This window comes from Bufo bufo, chromosome 4 (assembly GCF_905171765.1).
Source record: "Bufo bufo chromosome 4, aBufBuf1.1, whole genome shotgun sequence".
Classification (NCBI taxonomy): domain Eukaryota; kingdom Metazoa; phylum Chordata; class Amphibia; order Anura; family Bufonidae; genus Bufo; species Bufo bufo.
This window is the reverse complement of record NC_053392.1, coordinates 547674810-547690110: the sequence shown is the minus strand read 5'-3', so window position 1 is coordinate 547690110 and position 15301 is coordinate 547674810. Positions and strand designations below refer to the sequence as shown.

The 15301-nt window shown below is 48.8% G+C and overlaps 1 protein-coding gene across 2 annotated transcripts in view; it reads right to left on the bottom strand.

The window, feature by feature from the left end:
- The window catches only part of C1D (C1D nuclear receptor corepressor), a 56242-nt gene extending 42181 nt beyond the window's left edge, over positions 1-14061 (bottom strand). The window contains exon 1 of one of the 2 annotated variants that reach the window (XM_040430058.1): positions 13908-14061. The gene's annotated coding sequence lies outside the window, so the exon portion shown is untranslated. Of the gene's footprint in view, positions 1-11000; positions 11124-13907 lie in introns of those variants that run through there. The other variant, XM_040430060.1, reaches the window with a different exon arrangement.
- Between the last annotated feature and the right edge of the window lie 1240 nt (positions 14062-15301).

Below are 15301 nucleotides of genomic sequence, written 5' to 3'. Positions count from 1 at the left end.
GTCTTGATAAGGGGCTGGTCTTTTGGAGTGGTCTTGTTCTATGTATCCATATACTTTTTTTTCCATGTAGAGTAAATGTGTTAAAGGGGCTGTCCATGAAAAATATTCTACAGTTTTCAAACCAGCACATGGATCTGAAGACTGTTGTAATTGCATGTTATAAAAAAATTTGCATAGCCACTGAGTTATTCAATAAAACGTATCTGTATAGCGCCACCTGCTGTTTGTCCTTTTCTTATTTTTTTGGTCCGGCTCACTGAGATGGCCGCACATGCTCAGCTCCATCCTTCAACTGCCTCCTGAGCTGTGATAGGGAGAACATGGACACACCTCCTGAGCTGTGATAGGGAGAACATGGACACGCCCCCTTAGCTGCAGCAGAAGACACTCCCCCTAGTAGAGCAATGAATGGGGAGATCTGTGGATCCATGTGAGGTGCAGGGCTGGTTCTGGCTTTGTCATGTACTATATGTCGTCTGATTTTCATGTTTTACATTAGTCATGGGATAACCCCCTAATTTGCTGGGATACTTCTGCACGCTGGTAACAGAAATCTGCACAGAAAGCATTAGGACACTATACAAGTATGGCCTAATAGGCATGTATGTATTCTGGTGGCCAGTGATGACTCTTACAAGGCGGCTCCTCCATGTTTGATCACAGTACTGAAAAGGTTAACTGTGGAAATCGGAGTTTATCGGACCCTGGCAGGAACATGGCTTTGTATTATGATCCCAGACCCATTATTCATCTCATAGGTCTGCAAAATCATCACAACGAAACCATTAATTGTCACGGGTCGGGAATGGGTTGAGGACAGGTCACATCAAAGGTTTCTTTCAAACGACCAATAAATGTTTGAGGATTCGATGGACGTTTCCATAAAATCGCAGCCAAGGAAGAGGAATCTACTCTTGGCCAGGTGTTTTATTGCTGCCTAGAAACCAGGGTTTACTACCTTATTTTGCTAGAACTGTCCTGTGGATTACACCCTATGCAAATATTATGGGGAACCTGTCACCACAGATATCAGCATTGGTGCCCCAAGAAGCTCTGCTCCCTGCCTGCACTGCCGCGCCAGTTCCTGTACAGCGTGTGCGCTGAGCTCACTCCCGCGAGACTTCAGGGCCAGGAGTAAAAATGTTTTCATTGCCCGGCCTGTAACTCAAAGCGGTGGTGGAGACAAAGAACAGAGCTTGTGGGTGCAACTGCACCACCCTTGTTGCACCTAGGGGCTATTTTACATATTATAAACCAGCTATTTTCTCCACATTGCAGCCGCCTAAGGGGTTGGGACCATTCAGCTGACAAGTGCAGATCTCTCATGTCATCTGGATTAATGCTGGTATATGTGGTGACAGATTCCCTTTAAATCCATAGTGAAAATCCACATCAGAACTGCCGAGATTTCGGTGACATGTGGATGAGGTCTTCAAAACGCAGTCCACTAGTAAGACATGGAGCAGAAATTCAGATGTGGAATCTGCTGCAAAATCCAAGACAAAACCTCATTCTAAAGCGACCTGCGCATGGGAGCGCATCTACAAACAGAAAGTCCGTGCGCATTTTCACGCAGGTTTCTCTGCATTTCCGCACCCAAATCCGCAAGAGGTACTTCTGGATTTACCCTCATCTCACCTGTTACATTGCAAAGGGTCAAATCTGCACTAAAAATCCACACAAACAATTGACATGCTGTGGATTTGAAAATGTTCACCGCAGGCCAATTTCTGCACGGAATTGGGTACGGCTGTGTGAATGAGGCCTTAAAGGGGTGGTCTCACTTCAGCAAATGGCATTTATCATGTAGGGGAAGTTAATACAAGCCACTTACTAATGTATTGTGATTGTCCATATCGTCTCCTTTGCTGGCTGGATTAATTATTCCATCACATTATACACTGCTCGTTTCCATGGTTACGACCACCCTGCAATCCAGCAGCGGTGGTCGTGCTTGCACAATATAGGAAAAAGCACTAGCCTATGTGCGCTCCCATGGTCCCGGCCAACAGAGACGCTGACGCTTTTTCCAATAGTGTGCAAGCACGACCCCCACTGATGGATTGCAGGGTGGCTGTTCCATCACATTATACACTGCTCGTTTCCATGGTTACCATCAGTGTATAATGTGATGGAAAAATGAATCCAGCCAGCAAAGGAGACAATATGGACAATCACAATACATTAGTAAGGGACTTGTATTCACTTTCTCTACATGATAAATGCAACTTACTGAAGTGAGACAACCCCTTTAAGGCATGGTTCAGCATTTTACAAGTGGTGGCCTACCCTCAGTATAGGTCACCATTGTCTGATCAGCGGAGGTCCGACAGTCTGCTGATCAGCTGAAGTGTAGTGAAGTGAATGGGAGCGCACTCCGACCACTACACATGGGAAGGAGCTGTCCAACTTCCGGTGTGAACGCAGAACAGCAGTTTGGCGGGGGTGCGGGACCCCCAATATTCAGACATTGGTGGCCTACTTTGAGGATAGCTCAACGTTAGTAAATTCCTGGACAACCCCTTTAAAGGGGTTATCCAAACTATAAAACATGCCCCCCTTCTATAGACAATACTTACCCAATCATCGGCACCCGCGTCACTCCTGATCCCCATATAGCTGCCGCCGCTGCATCTCCCCATCGCACGGATCAAAACATCCGGTGACTGGGAGAGCAACCAATAGGAGGCCGCGACGGTGACCAGCCTCCCTACATCACACGCGATGCTAGGGAGGCTCGTGCTTGTCGCGGCCTGCTATTGGCTGCCCCTGACGGATGTTTTGATCCACGCGACAGGGAGAAGCAGCGGCGGCCATATTGGGATCAGGAGCGACGCGAGTGCCGGGGAGCATGTTTTATAGTTTGGATGACCCCTGTAATCATCTCTACGTACAAGTCTGTTTGCCCATGAGCATGCTAATAGTGAAAACCACTGATCCCACTTGGAGGAACGGGGGAAATGTACAGATACCAATGTAAAGAGGAAAATATCTTCCCAATTGTCCACTCATTTTGATTCGTCTTCGTTACCATAGAAACTGATTATCAGTAAGCACACGTATCTTCAGGACATAATATGTCAGGGTTCTCGCCCCCTCCGGGCACCTGAGGCACTACAGCGGGTATTAGCGGTTCACTAAGACTGTTATTGAAGACACGTACTCACCAGGCGACGCTAAACTAACACAAACACACGAAGGAAAATGTGCTCCAAACCGGAGCGGCCAATGCCAAAATCAACAACGTTACGGCATGTTCACACCGACAGACCTCACACACATCCCTAATGCCCACGGGGCAATCCTGTTCTAAATCCTTTAAAATGATTGTTAGGCAAGGGAGGGGCCGGTAAGAAATACTGCGGAGATACCACGACAGGATGAGACTGGAATGGATTGAGAAATACCCATCACGTACACAACTAGGAAGCGCAGGCTCCTCATCTGCTGTGATAACAATGGCACACATCCACTTGGCAGATTCAAAATGTGGTTTTATGCAAATGACCCTCTGGGGCCACAAGAACGTCTCTCTCTGAAGGCCCAACACAAGGAACGTGTACGTTGCGGATTTTCTGCTGCGGCATCTTACAGTCAAAGTAAATCTCATAATAGTAATAATAGTCACGCAACATTGGATCTAATGATCGTCAATGCTGACGCAGAGCAGCACGCCGCGACAGTCCCAGAAAGTGACAAAAGAGGATTTTCTGTTGCAAAAAACGGATCTGCAAAAAATACACTGCTCAAAAAAATAAAGGGAACACAAAAATAACACATCCTAGATCTGAATTAATTAAATATTCTTCTGAAATACTTTGTTCTTTACATAGTTGAATGTGCGGACAACAAAATCACACAAAAATAAAAAAATGGAAATCAAATTTTTCAACCCATGGAAGTCTGGATTTGGAGTCACACTCAAAATTAAAGAGGAAAAACACACTACAGGCTGATCCAACTTTGATGTAATGTCCTTAAAACAAGTCAAAATGAGGCTCAGTAGTGTGCGTGGCCTCCACGTGCCTGTATGACCTCCCTACAACGCCTGTGCATGCTCCTGATGAGGTGGCGGACGGTCTCCTGAGGGATCTCCTCCCAGACCTGGACTAAAGCATCTGCCAACTCCTGGACAGTCTGTGGTGCAACGTGACGTTGGTGGATAGAGCGAGACATGATGTCCCAGATGTGCTCAATTGGATTCAGGTCTGGGGAACGGGCGGGCCAGTCCATAGCATCAATGCCTTCATCTTGCAGGAACTGCTGACACACTCCAGCCACATGAGGTCTAGCATTGTCTTGCATTAGGAGGAACCCAGGGCCAACAGCACCAGCATATGGTCTCACAAGGGGTCTGAGAATCTCATCTTGGTACCTAATGGCAGTCAGGCTACCTCTGGCAAGCACATGGAGGGCTGTGCGGCCCTCCAAAGAAATGCCACCCCACACCATTACTGAACCAATGCCAAACCGGTCATGCTGGAGGATGTTGCAGGCAGCAGAACGTTCTCCACGGCGTCTCCAGACTCTGTCACATCTGTCACATGTGCTCAGTGTGAACCTGCTTTCATCTGTGAAGAGCACAGGGCGCCAGTGGCGAATTTGCCAATCTTGGTATTCTCTGGCAAATGCCAAACGTCCTGCACGGTGTTGGGCTGTAAGCACAACCCCCACCTGTGGACGTCGGGCCCTCATATCACCCTCATGGAGTCTGTTTCTGACCGTTTGAGCAGACACATGCACATTTGTGGCCTGCTAGAGGTCATTTTGCAGGGCTCTGGCAGTGCTCCTCCTGTTCCTCCTTGCACAAAGGCGGAGGTAGCGGTCCTGCTGCTGGGTTGTTGCCCTCCTACGGCCTCCTCCACGTCTCCTGATGTACTGGCCTGTCTCCTGGTAGCGCCTCCATGCTCTGGACACTACGCTGACAGACACAGCAAACCTTCTTGCCACAGCTCGCATTGATGTGCCATCCTGGATAAGCTGCACTACCTGAGCCACTTGTAGACTCCGTCTCATGCTACCACTAGAGTGAAAGCACCACCAGCATTCAAAAGTGACCAAAACATCAGCCAGGAAGCATAGGAACTGAGAAGTGGTCTGTGATCACCACCTGCAGAACCACTCCTTTATTGGGGGTGTCTTGCTAATTGCCTATAATTTCCACCTGTTGTCTATCCCATTTGCTCAACAGCATGTGAAATTGATTGTCACTCAGTGTTGCTTCCTAAGTGGACAGTTTGATTTCACAGAAGTGTGATTGACTTGGAGTTACATTGTGTTGTTTAAGTGTTCCCTTTATTTTTTTGGAGCAGTGTATGTATGATGCTCGTGTGCATTCTGTATTTTGCAGAACAGAACAGCTGGCCCGTAATAGAACAGCCCTATCCTTGTCCGTAAGACAATAATAGGACATGTTCTGTTTTTTTTGCGGAACAGACATATGAAAACGGAATGCACGCGGAGTAACTTGTTTTTTTTAGTGGACCCACTGAAATGAATAGTTCCCCAAAACCGCAACGGACACAGAAAGAAAATACGTTCGCGTGCATGAGCCCTAAAGCTAATCGATGGGGTTCCTGGCAGTGGGAAACCGTGTGGGACCTTTCTATCCAGAAGGGATCGTCAAGCATGTCAACCTCTTTAAGTATATTTAAAGGGTTTCTGTCACCTGAAAAATGGGGCTTCTGTCACCCCACTAAAGTCTTTTTTTTTTTTGGGCTAGTTAAATTAGTTATATTGCGATATATGAAAATATAATGGTCTTACTTACTTTGATTCAGCAGTTTCTTCTAAAAACGAAGTTTTATAATATGTAAATTAGGTCTCTACCAGCAAGTAGGGCGGCTACTTGCTGGTAGCTGCTGCAGAAATCCGCCCCCTCGTCGTGTTGATTGACAGGGCCAGCCGGGATCTCCTCCTCCGGCCAGCCCTGTCGGCATTTCAAAAATCGCGCGCCTGTGTTCATTCGGCGCAGGCGCTCTGAGATGAGGAGGCTCGCCTCCTCAGAACTCCCTCAGTGCGCCTGCCGATGACATCACCGAAATAGAAGACGTCATCGGCGCAGGCGCACTGAGGGAGTTCTGAGGAGGCGAGCCTCCTCATCTCAGAGCGCCTGCGCCGAATGAACACAGGCGCGCGATTTTTGAAATACTGACAGGGCCGGCCGGAGGAGGAGATCCCGGATGGCCCTGTCAATCAACACGACGAGGGGGCGGTTTTCTGCAGCTGCTACCAGCAAGTAGCCGCCCTACTTGCTGGTAGAGACCTAATTTACATATTATAAAACTTCGTTTTTAGAAGAAACTGCTGGATCAAAGTAAGTAAGACCATTATATTTTCATATATCGCAATATAAGTAATTTAACTAGCCCAAAAAAAAATAATGACTTTAGTGGGGTGACAGAAGCCCTTTAAGCTGGCTGACAGTAGCGATGTGCTAATGGCAGCTGAACATAACTATATTTGTGCCATCTCACTGCCTGCCGCCGTTATTGAGAAAAACGAACTTTTATAATATGCTAATTAGTCTCTAGGAGCGGGGGGGCGTTGCACCTGCCCCTAGAGGCTCCATGCCCTGCTACACTAAATTGACAGGGCCAGGCAGCGTCGTTCTCCTACCTCTGGCCGTGTCTGCCGTGTAAATTTCACGCCAGCGCAGGCAGGAAGCGTCCTTCCCTCACTGCGCCTGCGCAGAATACTGAACGGCGCGAGATTTACACTGCAGACACGGCCGGCGTGAGGAGAGCAGCGCTGCCCTGGCCCTGTCAATCAAGAGAAGAAGAAGGGCATGAAAAGGAGGTGGGCAAACGGAGCCTCTAGGAGCAGGTGCAACACCTCAACGCCCCCCCGCTCCTAGAGGCTAATTAGCATATTATAAAAGTTTGTTTTTCTCAATAACGGCGGGAGGCAGTGAGATGGCCCTAATATAGTTATGTTCAGCCAGCTTAATACCCATTTTTCAGGTGACAGAAATCCTTTAAATTTTAACAGCTTTTTCGGTGGAATTTTGGAGCAGACAGCCTGTGCCAAAATTTCGCTGAAAGCCCGGCGGCGGCTGCGTCCCTTCTGCCTCTCATACATCTCAATGGGAGGCATCGCTGAGGATCGTGGACCGCTCCCTTCTTGGCGTGGCCGCAGCTATAAGCCACTGCTCCATGATCCTCAGCACTGCCTCCCATCGAGATGTATGGGAGGTAAAAAGGAAGAGGCCGCGCTAAAAGTCAGCTGAAAAAACCCTGTATGAACACCCCCTTGCAGATTTATGTGCAAAAAATCTGCATGAAATCCGCACCAAAAGCACATACAAAACACACATAAATCCGCACTATTTAAAACGTTTTTGTGTGGATCGGATGCGAATTGAGAAGGGTGAGATCTGCACAAAAACATGCTGCAGATTTCAAAATCCACACAGTAGGTCAAGTTCCGCACTTAAGAGAAAAAGCAAAGCGTACATGAGATTTCTCTAATCCCATTCATTGCGCTAATACTGTATTTTCTGCACAAAATCTGTGCAACAAAACCACATGTAATCAGCACTGTGTGCAGCCCCCCCTTGGGCACAAGGATTACATCCGTTTTTTCCTGCGCGGGTATTTGTGCTGAACAACCACAGAGTAAGTACAGTACCAGCGAGAAGAAGATTTGCCAAATCTCATATACACTTTTGGGGTCATTTATCAAACTGGTGTAAAGTAGAACTGGCTTAGCAACCAATGAGATTCCACCTTTCATTTTTCACAGCTCCTTTGGTAAATGAACGGTGGGATCTGATTGGTCGCTATGGGCAACTAAGCCAGTTCTACTTTACACCAGTTTGATAAATGACCCCATTTGTGTATACTTTCCTGCCATGTGGAATCTGAAATCTGCATCTTGTCAGTGGTTTGTGCGACTGCCCACCTTACAGGCAGTGGTTTTCCCCATAGACTTCAAAGGGGTTGCTAACACGAAAAAAATGCATAAAAACTACGCAAAAAAACCCACAATAAATTAAGCAGATTTATGTGCGGTTTGTTATGCGCTTTTGGTGTGGATTTCATGCAGATTTACTGCATACAAATCCACAAGGTGTGCAGGGAGCCTTAGGCTGGGTTCACACGGGCGGTGCGGGTGCGTTGCGGGAAAAGATGCAGGTGCATTGCGGGAAAATGCGTGATTTTTCAGAGCGAGTGCAAAGCGTTTTAATGCGTTTTGCACGTGCGTGAGAAAAATCGGCATGTTTGGTACCCAGACCCGAACCCGGGCTTTTTCACAGAAGTTCGGGTTTGGGATCGGTGTTGCATAGATTTTATTATTTTCCCTTATAACATGGTTATAAGGGAAAATAATAGCATTCTGAATACAGAAGTGAATTAGGGATGGAGGGGTTAAAAAAAATTAAAATTAAACTCACCTCATCCACTTGTTCGCGCAGCCCGGCTCGTTTTCTTTCTTCTTTTTGAGGACCTGGGAGGAAAAGGACCTTTGGTGACGTCACTGCGCTCATCACATGGTCCATCACAATGGTGATGGACCATGTGATGAGCGCAGTGAGGGAAAATATAAGGGAAAATAATAAAGATCGGTTCCCCATCCCGATAGTCACCTGGCAACCATGCGTAAATCGCACTGCATCCGCACTTGCTTGCGATTTTTCAGGCAGCCCCATTCACTTCTATGGGGCCTGCATTGCGTGAAAAACGCACAATATAAAACATGCTGTGATTTTCTCGCAACGCACAAGTGATGCGTGAAAATCACCGCTTATCTGCACAGCCCCATTGAAATGAATGGGTCCGGATTCAGTGCGGGTGCAATGCGTTCACCTCATGCATTGCACCCGCGCGGAAAACACGCCCGTGTGAAAGGGGCCTTAGGGAAACTATAGTTACCACAGTTTCGTGTTGTGTTTTTTTTTTACCCTCAAAAACACCTAAATTGCTCAGCATTGTTGTAGCGTTTTTGATGTGTTTTATCAACTGGCATTTTTATGGGTTTTTTATTTACATGCTTTTAAAAACAAAAGGGCACTAACCCAAAAAACACACCTTAATGGCTCATACACACGAACGTTTTTTTCTTTTTTTTTTTTTCGGCCTACATGCGGAACCATTCACTTCAATGGGGCCGCAAAAAAAAATATAATAATTACCCCGTGTGCATTCTGTGTCCGTATGGCTGTTCCGCAAAAAAATAGAACCTGTCCTATTATTGTCCGCATTACGGACAAGGATAGAACTGTTCTATTAGGGGGCAGGCTATTCCATTCCGCAAAACACCCAACGGTCGTGTGCATGAGCCCTAACACATGGGCGAGCGCGCGATATGCTCCTTATCAGCTGTAGTCAGAAGCACTGAACTGGATCAGAGAAGACGGAGAACAGGAAGGATGACAGCTGAACGGGCGTCAATCATACTTATCGGATTTAGGGCGACTACGGAGTAATTACACAACATTACTACGGGTTCATCATTACACAGAGCAGCCAGGAAACAAGGACGGTCAACTACATTATCAATTCAATCAGTAAAGTGGTCCCTGGAGTTACTGGCACAGTCCTTAATACAAGGAAAAACATTATTTACCCTTAACCCCCTCCCGACCATGTAATGGAAAGCTACGGCAGCCAGTTACGGCTCCGCTCGCCCCCAGACATTAATGTTTCTGCAGCATGGACCTTTGGTGGGGGGAAATCGCTGGGATCCAGACAAGAGGCTGTTAAAGGGGTTGTGCAGCCTGTTCGTATTGATGGCCTATCCTCAGGATAGTTCATCAATATCTGATCGGCGGGGGTCCGACACCCTGGACCCCTGTCAATCAGCTGTTTGAAAAGGAGGCGGCGCTCCATGCGATTGCTGCTTCTTGGACTTTACACTATGCATCAGTGGCGTAGCGTAATTACAAGTACTATGGGGGGGGGGGGGGGGGGGGGAGTACTCGTCATTACACTGCACTGCCGAAACTTCCGAGACAACAGGCAGTGTAATGAAGAGGAAGCAGCGCTCACATGGAGCACTGCCTTCTCTTCAAACAGTGGATAGGTCCCGGGTGTCAGACCCCTGCCGATCAGACAATGACGACCTATCCTGAGGCACAGGCTGCACAACCCCTTTATTCAGGGGGTCCTTTTCATGGGAAGATTACTGGGAACAAACATTTGTACAAATGCTCATCCCCGACGTTGATCCGCTGTTTATGTAGGCAGCACATCGTCCTCTGAGAAACAATGAATCTGTATGGGGATGAATGATCGTGGCAGCGATTGTTCATTCCTATACAGAGGGGGCGGTCGCTGCGTGGAAAAGCAGCTGACAAACAGGTAATGATTGGGAACAAACGGTTCATCGCCGCTCATTGCCCTCAGTATCAGGCCATGGACATGGGCCCTACTGTCAGACCAGACACCATTACGCTGCACGGTAGCAGATCAGTATCCTGGGCTGACGGGAACTTACATTCTGTAGTCTGGGGCCATCGTCAGGACCTGAACCAAATCAACAATCCCCTTGTGGAAAACCAAAGTCCGGAAAGGTCGTGCCCCATGATATGTGCCAGATTTCTACGCTCTATGGAAGGCTGCATCACCATTAATCTGTGCCGGATACAGGTAACCACATCAATAACCCCGAACAATGACTGGCAACCAAAACCCTACTCTACTCCTGGCAATAAAACCAGCTCAAACAGACTATGGGCACAGCGCCAGCCAAAACTACAGAGGCCTCAACTTATCAGGATGAGCACAGAAGGTCAAACGCTAGGCCATCAGGTAACAGGCTGGTAGAAAACAATGTATATGCCCTATGGCATGTATATGCCCACGGCCACATAGGTGACTGTGCATGGCTCTGTATGGAGACTGTGGAGCTAATTATTCCATTTTAAAAAATGGAAATCCTGACAGATGCCGACCCAGTGGAGGCCAAAGGAATGACTTTTTGGTGTCCATTTAATGCATGAGCTGTCCACAGGCCGCTGTTACAGTCCTCCGGGTGGGCACAGGCATCGTGTGACTCACCCTGCTTCTCCTGTTCCTGCTGTCCAGACCCACTTACCCTCCGCTGCCCACCAGAGCGCCCCACCCAGCTTCTGCTGGCCGCAGCCCGTGCTCCTCAGTGAAGACCTCCAACCTGCGTCTAAGGCGCATGTGCTTCCCAGCCCTTAAAGGGCCAGGTCGCACGCACCTAGTTTCCTCCAGCCAATGGTTGGTCACTTTAGGGTATCTTAGTCACCTTCCTCTTTAGGAGGGTGCCTGAGCTTTTGGTTTCTAGCTGACTAGCGTCTTGTGTGCTGTTCTGTTTGCCTATGTACCGGCCCTCTACCTGTTTAACGTCTCTGACACTCCGCTACCTGTCCTGACCATAGATTTTTTTATAGTATTGACCATCTGCTGCCTGCCCTGACCTTGGACAAGTTTAAGGCCCCTTTCACGCCGGCGAGTATTCCGCGCGGATGCGATGCGTGAGTTGAATGCATTGCACCCGCACTGAATACCGACCCATTCATTTCTATGGGGCTGTTCAGATGAGCGGTGATTTTCACGCATCACTTGTGCGTTGCGTGAAAATCGCAGCATGCTCTATATTCTGCGTTTTTCACGCAACGCAGGCCCCATAGAAGTGAATAGGGTTGCGTGAAAATCGCAAGCATCCGCAAGCAAGTGCGGATGCGGTGCGATTTTCACGCACGGTTGCTAGGTGACGATCAGGATGGAGACCCGATCATTATTATTTTCCCTTATAACATGGTTATAAGGGAAAATAATAGCATTCTGAATACAGAATGCAAAGTAAAATAGCGCTGGAGGGGTTAAAAAAAATAAAAAATAATTTAACTCACCTTAATCCACTTGCTCGCGTAGCCCGGCGTCTCCTTTGTTGAAGGACCTATGGTGAGCATTAAATACAGTTACAGGACCTTTGATGACGTCACTCCGGTCATCACATGGTACATCACATGATCTTTTACCATGGTGATTCACCATGGTAAAAGATCATGTGACATACCATGTGATGACCGGAGTGACATCATCAAAGGTCCTTTACCCAGGTCCTAAAGAAAGAATACAGTAGCAGATGCCGGCTGCGCTATCAAGTGGACTAAGGTGAGTTAAACATTTTTTTTCATTTTTTTTTAACCCCTCCAGCGCTATTTTACTTTGCATTCTGTCAACCATGTTATAAGGGAAAATAATACAATCTACAGAACATTGATCCCAAGCCCGGACTTCTGTGAAGTTCGGGTTTGGGTACCAAACATGCGCGATTTTTCTCACGCGAGTGCAAAACGCATTACAATGTTTTGCACTCGCACGGAAAAATCGCGGGTGTTCCCGCAACGCACCCGCACATTTTCCCGCAACTCCCGTGTGAAAGAGGCCTTATGGATTCGCATGACCTCTGCCTGCTCTGAACCCTTGGTTCTTTGCACCAGGGTCTCCGATCACCATAGTCAGCTGTCACTCACTGCAGGACTATTCCAAGAGGTAGCAGCCTGGTGACTCCCCTGCAGCGGAGTCCAGATCCCAGTATAGAGGTTAAAGGGTGAAAACCAGGGGACTGTCAGGATAATGCCCTTACGTCTAGCCCAAAGTCAAAGTGGTTGGTTGGCGCAGTGGTTTCATACCCACTGCCAGTAACATTCAAGTTCCTATGTGGAGCACATAGTGCAGACATCGTGTGAACAATCCCTAAAACACAGCTGAGTGCAACGCTTCATGCGCACGGCCATAACCATATTGAAGTCCACAAACAACAGGCACCTTCTGTGCGCATTCACACGACCGTAAGTGTTTTCCGGTCCGCAAAACATGGATACTGGCTGTGTGCGGTCTGCATTTTGCACTATGATAGAAATGCCTATTCTTGTCCGCGAAGAATAGCACACACGTTATCGTTTTTGTGGAGTCACGGAAAAACCACACCGGTGCCGTCCGCATCTTTTGCGGCCCCACTGAAATGAATGGGTCTCCCGTTCCACAAAATTGCGGAACAGATGCGGACCCAGAATTACAGTGAATGGACCCTAATAGAAATGACTCATCCACGATATGGACCAGAATAAGACATGTTCTAAGACAGGGATCAGCAACCTTTGAAACTCCAGCTGTTGTGAGACTACAATTCCCAGCAGGCTCCATTCATTTCTGTGAGAGTTCTGAGAAGAGTAGAGGAAGTATGCATGCTGGGAGTTGTAGTTTCACAACAGCTGGAGGTTGCCCACCCTTGTTCTAGAATTTGTAGAATGGCCACAGGGATCAGCAATAAATACAGATCTGCACGGCCCCATAGAGATGAATAGGTCACCGTCAGCGTATGGGTGACAAGCCTGGCGGTGTGCATCAGGCCTAGGCAGGGCGCCTGTGGGGATTTCATGCCGCCCGTGGTTTGGGCCACACGAATCCCATGACAGGTTCCCTTTGAGGTTTCTCCCTGCACATGGATCATCTGATGGAGGAGAGCGCTGCTCTAGAGGGAAAAATGAATTCTGCCTTCACTCTTGGGGACCAGCCATTGTAATGTATTGCGTATCCCGGTGATATGTCATTATATGATGGGGCACTCAGCCATCATAAGAGGGTGGGGGTCCCCTGCTCTATCAGCCAAGAGGTGACAATGGCCACAGTGCCCCCCAGCAATCACTGACTGCGCCCCCACATTAGCAGAGCTCAGGCTGGGGCTCCCATTCACTACAGCAGGGCTCAGCACCCTTTGGTCCTCCAGCTGTTGGGAAACTACAACTCTCAGCATGCACATTATGCTTGAACACCCATACATGAATGGCGCATGCTGGGAGTCGTAGTTTCACAACAGCTGCATGCTGGATAGTGCAGCATTGTGAGGAGGGGGGGGGGGGGGGGTCAGGCGGCTGCTGTGCGGTCCCAGTACCTTGGCCTCACATCACACACTGCAGACACACACGTTACCTCAAACACACGAGGGTCCGCAGGGCTTCCGGGATCTGGCGGCGCGGAGAGGGTTAAAGGAGGTCACGTGGCCGGGGCCAGGAAGGGGCGTGGCTTATTCTCAGCTCTGACGTGAGACGCTGTGCGGAGCTGGGGAGTCATCTGCTGCTTCCTCTGGGCTGTGCCCTGTGTGAGGGGTGGGATGCTCTGCAGGCAGGGGCTATGGGTGGACGGAATAGTCTGCAGAATGGAGGGGTGATGCTCTGTAGACGAGAACATATGTTGGGGGTGAGGACATTAGTTGGGGTGATGCTCTGCAGTTGAGGACATTAGTTGGGGGTGATGCTCTGCAGGTGAGGACGGGCATATTGGGGGTGATGCTCTGCAGGTGAGGACGGGCATGATGGGGGTGATGCTCTGCAGGTGAGGACGGGCATGATGGGGGTGATGCTCTGCAGGTGAGGACGGGCATGATGGGGGTGATGCTCTGCAGGTGAGGACGGGCAGGATGGGGGTGATGCTCTGCAGGTGAGGACGGGCAGGATGGGGGTGATGCTCTGCAGGTGAGGACAGGCAGGATGGAGGTGATGCTCTGCAGGATGGGGGTGATGCTCTGCAGGTGAGGACGGGCATGATGGGGGTGATGCTCTACAGGTGAGGACGGGCATGATGGGGGTGATGCTCTGCAATTGATACTGGTCTACATTTATTAAGAAGATTGGGCTAAGACCCCCTGCCCTGGGTCCGACACCTGGGACCCCACTGATCAGTCACATGGTCTAGACTCTAGAGCAAGGATGTTTAACCTGCGACCCTCCAGCTGTTGTAAAACTACAACTCCCACCTGCCCTGCTGTCAGGACATGCCGGGAGTTGTAGTCTTGCACCAGCTGGAGGGCTGCAGGTTGAGCATCCCTGGTCTAGAGTGATGGCTGACCTCCGACACTCCAGTTGTGGTGAAACTACAATTCCCAGCATTCTCCATTCCATTTCTATGGGGTTCTGAGCACAGCCAAGCAACAGTATATCTTGGGAGTTGTAGTTTTATCACAGCCGGAGGTTAGCCATCACAGATTTTTGGAGCAATTTTTCGACAAGGACCTCCTGGTATTCCAGCCTTTTGCTCGTCCTCTCCACATGAGAGATGAGAAGTTCTCTTTGTAGCGGGGGTCGACCGTGTTGTCTAAAATGCGTATAACACGCGGGAAAGGCAGCCTAACATGAAGTCAGCCATGTGTGCCAGAGTACCAACAGGCAAGACTACGCTGTTGTCATCAGGAGGATCACTCTCAATCTCCTCATCCTCTTCTGAACACCCACGCTGAACAGATGGAATTAAACTTCCATGGGTACTACCCTCTGTAGCGGAGGCAACCGTCTCCTGCTCCTCCTCTTCATCGTCCAATTTGCGCTGAG